We start from the raw sequence: 7,728 nt of genomic DNA on the forward strand, positions 1-7,728 counted from the left end.
CGAGTTCACTGGCAGTCTGTGAGTTCTAGATCCAGTTTGAATTACATAGCAAGACCCTGTCTCAACCTAAAAACAAGGACTGTGTTTGTTACCCTTGGGGGGGGGGTAACCAGTGACAAAAAGCGCACCAGGGGACTTCTGCACTAGGATTATTCCCTTTACGTCCAGTGTTCAGTTTGTGAACATTCCTTTAGCTGAACACATGATATACACACGTTGTATATAATAAAAGGTATTAGAAGCTTTTAAAGACAAAAATGAGTTCTACAGAGTATTATATATTATCATACCCCATTATTAGTGTTTATTAAGGATATACAAAGAATGTCTCTCTGTGGAGCTGATCTTCTACTTATATATTTTTTTGACACTGGAAATTGAACTCAGGACTTCGTGCTTGCTAGGCAGACACTTGGGCTGCTGAGCTAAATTCCTGGCCCTATTAATAATATTTCTGTATTTGTTTTTAATTGAAGGAGGGCTTCCCTATGTTGTCAAGCTTATGAGTTCAACTGATCCTCCTGCCTCAGCCTCTCAAGTAGCTGGAATTACAGGTGTGTGCTCAAGTCTCACGTTATTTTTTACATTATCACAAGATCCTGATTCACTCATATACCATTGTTTGTCACTATTTTAGGTTTCATTTTTTACCCTTCGTTACCCTGGGATAACAAGAAGGGTGAGTATATTAAAGTAAGATACGTTAGAGACAGACTACCTTCACAAAACTTATAATACAATATAGCATTCCTTTTTTAGTTATTGCTTTTGATCTCTTGCTATACCTAATTTGTAAATTAAACTTTGTGATAAGTATGTCAAGGGAAAAAACAGTATACATAGGGTTCAACACTGTCTGAGGTTTGAGGAATCCACTGGAGTGTTGGAATGCATCCTCTGTGGGTAAGATGGCACTTGTATTTCTAATGCTGTGATTTAAAAGAGAGAAGGGTAGGGATACATATTCAGCTCATTGGTATTTTCAGAGAAAGAATTACAGGTAAGACACCGAGTGCGTGTGTCAGCGTGTCGGTATGAGATGACAGGAATTGTGGAAAAAAAAGATACGAATGTTTATGCTTAACATTGCCCTTAAAATTTCCAGTCTGGGGCTTAAGGGCTTTTGGGTTGAAGAGGGAGGACCACAGAGATAATGATGTCCAGGTCTTACTCCATCATCCTTTGGAGCCTAAAGACAGGTTCCCAGATCCAGGTTTCCTAGGAGCTCAGATGTGCTCAAAGGCTCAGTGCCCTCTAAGCCGGGTTCAGCACTGCAAGGTGCTTGGGATGCCCTCATAGTTGGATGAATGTTCCTGAGCTCTCCCCACTCTTTTTGGGGGCCATGCTACTTCATCCTGGCCTCCTCAAGCTGTCTTGTCAACAGCAATATATATTAGTTTGTACAAGGTCACCCTCATGGAAGTACCGAGTTAGGGCATTAGACCTTAGGAAAGGAACTGTTGTGTTGTCTAGATCTTGTTGAGTTCTTCTGCAGAATTGCTGGGTGTGCTAAAAGTCCCAAGGAGTCAGCTGGCAGCAAGGGAGCAAGGGCTGTGGTTACAAAAGGTGTGAAGAAGAATTACCCTGGCGGGGCACTTACTGTGAATACCATGTATCTCTGGGTCTCTCTTTCCTGCAGTGTGAACTTCCTAAGGCTGCATAATTACATGTATTTTATGAGTCTCTGTGACCCCACACCTAGGACAGTGCTTTGTACCTGTTGAATAAATGGTTGAGGGAAAGTGGGTGAAGGTGAATACAATTCATATATCTGAGAGTTATTAGGAAAAGGAATTTATAACATGTAAGTTTAGTGATTTTCATCTAACTTAATTACCATTTTAATTTGATTGTTAGAAAAAAGAAACAACAGAATAATGAAGATTTTATAAAAGGTCATATATCAGAATCAAGGGCTTCTAGTGGGCGCTTCATTAAGAAGCAGTTCTCTTCCCGTTTCTTGTTGTGGATGCTAACTATGGAATCTATGACAAGGAGACTAATTTGTGACTTTTTAAACCTCATAACCATTTCTGCTGATAGAGTTCATTTTGTGGGCATGTGCCCTGTGTTACATATCTCCATAATATGTGGTCAGTGTTGGGAAAGGGTTGGAAAACCCAGACAATTAAATTCACCTTGCACGTGAGTCACAGTTGTAGTTTCAGCTTCATAAAGTGAGGCTTACTTTACCAACAGATACATTTGTGAAAAAGCCTGTGACATTTTTGCAGCATGAATCATATTTCAAACCAAATCCCAGAGATATTTTGGCTTCATTGCTGGTTGTCAACCGCAATGACTCTTAGCCCTTTAGCTTTAAGTGTCTCTGCCCCCTCCCAGTCTCCCTGTCAAGTAGTTAATGATCTATAAACAAATACTGAGATGCCTTAAGGGGGCTCTCCATTTAAAGGGGCCTTGAATCATTTTATAATGGAAATACAGTAGTCCACCCACTGATTTATGGTTTGTCAGTTAAGGTTTTTGAAGAGAGAGTCTACTGTTACTTTCAGATCGGACAGCTTTTTAATTTATTGTACAATAACACTAAATTTCCTCCAGTTTTTCCCTTCATGAGAAAACTTTCAAAAATGTTAATCTGTATTTGCAATTTCTATTATATGAAGTAACATTTTATTTATATGTATATAAGTGTACATATTTCAATGTCTTAAGCTCAAAGTGATCAAAGAGGGTAATACTATCAAATAATGATACCTACTGATTACTGTTGTTTATGTTGTAGGCAGTTTATATTTCCTATACTCCAAAGTTTTTTTGGTTTTTTTGTTTGTTTTCATTTTCAAGCTGAGGAAATACTATCAGACTTTACAGAGCGTTATGCTGTCTGTGGTCACAGAGCAGACGGGTCATGGAGCTGGGATTCAAACCCACGTTGGCAGGACTAACAACAACAACAACAAAAAACATGCTTTGACCACAGTTTGAAAAAATCAGGTGACACCAGACTCAGATATAAATTAGTTCATGCAGTTAAGTATCCATTATGTGTTGTCCGGTCAGTAAAGACATAGGAAATAGCAGTCTGTATCCAAAACATAGTTTATCTAGCCCATAAGTTTATCCAACTCAAAGGAAGTTTAGGGGGATAATGATGACTATGAAACCAAAAGAATGATTTTTTTTCAAAAACGAGATTACTTGTAAAACATGATATAAAGCAACTGTGTATTAAAATGTCTTTATGATGGGAGTCATGTGCTAAGGAGTACAGATGCAGTTACTGTGGGTGATGGGGTTCTGGACAGGTTGCTAGGTTCTTGCAACAAAGAATCTATGTTAAATCAAGAATAAAGATCCCAAATTTAAAACAAGTTATCAAGCCTCAAATTTGGATTTTATTTGGGGACCCTGAGTAAAGAGAGTATGGTGATTTGTTGGGCTGTTTGCATAGCTACTTTCATAAACCTGGATTTAGTCAGACAAAAGTTCAGTTTTTAAAAGTTGAGTTTTAGGGGCTGGGGATTTAGCTCAGCGGCATAAGCGCCTGCCTTGCAAGCAGGCAGTTGTGAGTTCAATCCCCAGTACCGATAAAAAGGAAAAAGACAAAAAAAAAAAAAAAGTTGAGTTTTAATGGAGAGAGCAGCTGGCTGTCCTTTGGATAGCTGTGACTAATACTGCTGCTGTGGAGAATATGCACTTCAGTCCAAGCCAGCATTTCACTGAACCACGACTTGTGGTTCAGCTCTTTCTTTTTATTCCTTGTAGCTGTTTCTCATAAAGCAAGATGTTAAAGCTAACTACATGCTCTATTAATTATATGAAGGTGAACTTGAGTCATATTTGTTACTGAAGATGATTAATAATTACCAGTTCTGCACACATTTCTGGTGCATTTCAGTAAATAAACAGGGTACATTGTTGGGTAGTAATTGATTAATTAGTATATTCATCCTGCACAGCTCAATGGTCTAAGGATGCTGAGTTTGAGATATTGCTCATAATTATTACAAGAAACAAATCTGTTCCATTTCTTAGTTTATTCTTCTGTACACAAAGGGCTTTTTTACTAAATTGAATGCTTAATGGTTCAAAACCTTCAGGTTTTATTCAGATAAATCAACTCATAAAAAATTGCTAGTCATAATCCCAGAATCTCGTTTTTGTGTGAAGTAGGGTGAAAACTTTTACAAGGCTAATTTTAACATTCGCTCTCACTGTTAAACTGGATCAGATCCTGTAAATATAGGGCACTTCCCCGCCATGCAGGAGATGCTCGCTGAGCACCTATGCGCAACAGGGATGCTGAAATCTCATTTGCTTCCCAACCATATCAAATAAGCTCAGGATTGCAAGTGTCAGCTTGACACTTTGCCGCACCAGGCAGATACTCTGTGTGATATTCAGAGAGGTACGTGGGATGTACTGGTCACCATTTTAAATTGGCAGTAAATTTAGGATTTTATCTTTTTTTGCAGTGTATCGAGTCTGCATATAGCTAAGAGGTGGTGTAGTTGAGAGAGCTTTGGGTAGGCAGTCAAAATTCTTTTTTTACAGAATGTGTGTGGAGAGTTGTGGGCACATCACTGCCCACTTTTCTAAGCATGAGTCACTCATTTATAAAATGAGGGCTTCAACTGGGGGCAGTGAGGTACAACCAAGAGCTCAAGCTTCAGAGACATATGGACGTAGCTTTGAGTCTAGACTGCCTATGTCTAGTTTTGTATTTTAGGGAAATTATTCAGCCTCTCTGAGTTTCTATTTTGTTTCCTACAATTTATTGCAAGGGCCAAGTGAAATGTGAAAATACTCTGAAACTATAAAGCACCATATAAATATAAGGTGGCAGTAGTATTAGTAACTCTAAACCGGTTGACATTAACATGGTACATATTTGATGAATGTGTCAAAATGCCTGTGTTCTACTAGTTTAACAATAGGAGATTTTTAAACATCTGTTTTGCTATTATTAAACTTGTATTAGGTAAAAATTTCTGATATAATGTCATAATTTATTAGGAAGTGAAAAACAGTTTGCAAAATAATGTCTGATATGACTTTAAAAGTTATATAATGATAAAAATATAACAGGAACTCAATATACATTTGATAAAAGAATAAACTAACAAAATACTGATTAACTCATTGGTCAGTAATGTTCTAGGAGATAGATATGTATACATGTGTATATATACACATTTGTATATATACCTTTATATTTAAATTTATAATCTGTTCCATGAGACAGACTATAATTAAGTCAGTTGTGTAATGTGGCATAATGTCAAGTGCTTTGAAGAAAAATAAAGCAAGAGAAGGGAAAAGAGATTGGGTGTGAAAACAAGCCTATAGTGGTCCGGTGGCAGCTAAGCAGGGGCCCAAATGCCCCAAGGAAGGGAGCCAAGTAGAAGACGGAGGAAGGAGTCCAGGAGGAAGAATGGCAGACGGAGAGCCTGTGCAGGCAGAGTAGCAGGCATACTCCAGAACCTTGACAGTGGCTAACACAGGGGTAGAATAATACTTTTAAAATTTCCCTATGCTTTCCTGTTTCTCATTTGAGTTTTTGAAGAAAAATGTATGACTGTTTTTTTTTAAATATATATATGTTTATGTAATAAGAAAAGTTTAAAACCCTACAGGCAAAGTAGTTTTATGAAAAATGTTCAAAAGATGTGGGTGTGAAAACAGCCAGCACAGGAGGCTGAGCCAGGATGATTGTGAATTCAAGTTCAGCCCAGGCTTCAGAGACAGACCGTATACCAAATAACCAAAAAGAAAAAAAGTGTTTATGAATAGTTTTAAGAACTTAAATCGTCTCTCTGCTTTTGTTTTTCTGGTTTTAGTGCCAGGAACCACTAAGTTGGTAGGAAGAACAAAGGGAGCAGGGAGATTTCTGCCTTGGCAGTAAAGTTCAAAGAAGGATTTTGGACAGAACTTGTGGTCCTAACAATCAGTGTGGTCCACGTAGTGGAATATCGTCATCCTCTTCTTTCCAGCTCCTTGCTCAAGCCTTTTTCTGTACAATTCCTGGAAAGGCCATGTCTCTGTTTACTGTAGATGTGGCCCAGGAACACATTGGCATGTTAGAATGTTGTTAGAAGATGGGATGAAAGGTGGGTGGCTGGCTCCTTTCACCATCAGAATTATTACACAGTTCACCATGGGCTTCATCTACTCCTTAGCCAAGTACAGTGTTACAAAATATAATTTCCATCCCTTTTTAGATGCAGCTATAAAGAAAAGCTCAGAGACAATGCTCCAGCTAATCATCATGGCCCTGCCAAGTAAATAGGCATTGTATCAGTTCAGATAAAAATGCTTCTGAAATAAGATGTTTCCATTACTTTCACCAGCTAACAATAACTAAGCTCAGTGAAGCAGAATGAATACCCAAAAAGTGAAAAACGTGCTCCCAGTATAAAGGACATATTTGGCTTCAGACAAAAAGATTCCAAGGCAGCAATGTTTTGTAACAGTGAACTATTTTTAGTGGATATATTATTTTTTTAAACAATTTAAAGCCATATTCCTTTGGGGAGTAGAAAGGGAAATTTAAGAGGCTATACAAAGTGGCAAGATAATTTCAAAATGTTTTTTCATTTGTTGTTTCTTGTGAGTCAGAAGAGAATGATAGAAGAAGAAACCACCTCCCTCTGTGATATGTAAAATGTTTGGTTTTTGAAGCTTTGATGTTGGTGACATAGAATCATAGATCATCAGAAGTAGTCAGAAGCATAAATAGCATTTCTACTTTCTTAATTAATATGGCAGAAAACTGGTAACAGTAGAACTAAAACTCATTAAGATATTTAAAACAGATGTCATATATATTTCATACCTATTTAGAATATCTATAAATACTACATAATCATTATCCTTTCTAAATATTTGCAGATAAGTGTGGTTATTTACCCATTTATGCATTTTGTGACCCACAGTTCATGATTTTGGATAGAAGAATTTATAAGAAATTCATGTATTTTCTACAGCTCTTCTCTTCCTAATAGGTTTTTATTTAACTTTCTCCATTAATTAAAAAGTTTCATTATGAAATAGAAAACACAAAAGAAAACAATTCCACTGTTAACAAGTAACCATTATTACTTTCCTCACAGACGAAAGAAAGCAAATCAAAAATTTATATGCAACCAGAAGAATAGCAAAAGCAATTCTGGGCAACAAGGGCAAGGCAGGGGACGTCACAATCCTGGACTTTTAAGTCACATTACAAATCTAAAATAATAAAACCCCGTGGTACTGGCAAAAAAACCAAAACAGAACAAACAAAAACTAGATTTGTAGATCAGTAGAACAGAATAAAGGATGCAGAAACAATTTCAGACACACTAAGCTTCCTTATCTTTGACAAAGATATCCAAATACTTTTGCTGGAGGAAAGATAGGCTCTTAACAAATGGTGTTGGGAAAACTGGCTATCCACATGCAGAAAATTGAATCTAAACTTCTACCTCACTATAAACTAAAATCAAAATGGATCAAAGATCTAGATGTTAAAACGTTTAATCTGCTAGAAGACAAAACCTGTAAAACTCTTGAAGACATAAATATAGGCAAAGACTTTCTGAACAGAACCCTGGTTGTACAAGAAATAGTCAACAATTAGGATCATGTTAAATTAAAAAGCTCCTAACAGCAAAGGAAACCATCAAAGTGATGAGACAACCTATGGAATAGGAAGCATCTTTTGCCAGCTACTCCCCCAGACAAAGAGCTAATATCTAGAATACATAAAGAACTCAAAACAAA

This window comes from Cavia porcellus, unplaced genomic scaffold (genome assembly GCF_034190915.1).
Source record: "Cavia porcellus strain 051 isolate PalLab524CR breed Dunkin Hartley unplaced genomic scaffold, mCavPor4.1 scaffold_10, whole genome shotgun sequence".
Lineage (NCBI taxonomy): Eukaryota > Metazoa > Chordata > Mammalia > Rodentia > Caviidae > Cavia > Cavia porcellus.